At 39.0% G+C, this 1,452-nt stretch overlaps 1 protein-coding gene across 1 annotated transcript in view; it reads left to right on the plus strand.

The window, feature by feature from the left end:
- Nucleotides 1-1,452, plus strand: part of LOC106468748 (plexin-A2-like) — an 89,197-nt gene that overhangs the window by 14,165 nt on the left and 73,580 nt on the right. The window lies entirely within an intron of this gene.

Below are 1,452 nucleotides of genomic sequence, written 5' to 3' on the forward strand. Positions count from 1 at the left end.
ATATATATATATATATATATGCTACCGCCCCCCCCCCCCTCTCCACGTCTAAAAGAACTTCGTGCATGTTGATTCTCAGTAACGATTCCACATGCACGAACGACGGCTGACACCAAAAGTTATGATGGAAAGGACATAATGCATTAACGTGAGCTTGTCTTCTATCACCCCCTCCCAGTGGCACAACGGTAAGTTTGAAGGCTCATAACGCTAAAAGCCGGGTTGCAATTGATTAATACTGCTATTAAATTTTACAAAAAGTTGTAAAATAAATAGGCCTGACATGGCCTGTTAGTTAGGGCGCTGGAGTCACTAACTGCGGGTCGCAGAATTAAACCCCGTCACCGAACATGCTTGCTCTTTCAGCCGAGGGGTCGTTTATAATGTAACTACTCATTGGTAAAGAGTAGCCTAAGAGTTGACGGTGGGTGCTATTAAATATTTGCCTTCCCTTTAGTTCATCACTTCAAAAATAGGAACTGTTAACGCAGTTAGCCCTCGATCAGCTTTGCGCGAAATTCAACAAAGAACAAAGAAATAAAATAAACAGAAATATTTGCTCAGAAGTTCTAATAGTTATTTATTTTAGAAATTCTAGAGTTAATGTTTTACCTACTAGAAAGTAGAAAAGAGATTTGCCTGATTATTATTTTTTTTTATGAAAGGTTGCACACTTAATGAAAAAATAAATACACACTTAGAAGAAAATACGGCCAAAGGCTGTCCCGTGTTTGCTTCAAACGTCTTTAAAATTTCATAAATTTACAATTTCCAGCAAACATAGCTCATTCATGAGGTGGTTAGGGCGTTTGACTCGCAATCTGAGGGTCGTGGGTTCGAATCCCCTTTCTACGAAACACGCTCGCCCTTTCAATCCCACTATTTGTTGGTAAAGGAGTTGGTTGTGGTGATGACTAGCTGCCTTCCTTCTAGTCTTTCACTTCTAAATTAGGAACGGCTAGCGCAGATAGCCCTCGTGTAGCTTTGCGCGAAATTCAAACCAAACCAAAAACAAAAACGGGATTGAATAACGTGCTCAGAAATTCTAAAAGTGAGAGAATGTTACGATTGTGTAGCGCAGCTAATTCATTTTTATACAATAAAAGTAGTTGAACTATTATTCTAAAATACAGTACTTTAGCATCATTAGAGGCGGTTGTAGTAAAGTTAACTAAAATGAAGTTTTCTGCTGGACCAGAATTCCAATAAAGAAATTTTAGTGCCAGACATGAAATGTTGTGTTGTGATAACGAGTTTAGTAGCCACGACTGGTATGGAATGAGCCATGCCTTGCATACCAATGGAGCCTTCAAAAGATAGGCTCTAAATATATATATTTCATAAACAGAATGTGCCGACTGGAAAATAAAAATTTTCGATCGATGCTTTCATAAAAGGTTTAGTAAGTCTGCACACTGAACTCCCCCCCCCCTCGGCTCTTTCAAGCGAATG

The sequence above is a fragment of the Limulus polyphemus genome, unplaced genomic scaffold (genome assembly GCF_000517525.1).
Source record: "Limulus polyphemus unplaced genomic scaffold, Limulus_polyphemus-2.1.2 Scaffold3145, whole genome shotgun sequence".
NCBI classification, from domain to species: domain Eukaryota; kingdom Metazoa; phylum Arthropoda; class Merostomata; order Xiphosura; family Limulidae; genus Limulus; species Limulus polyphemus.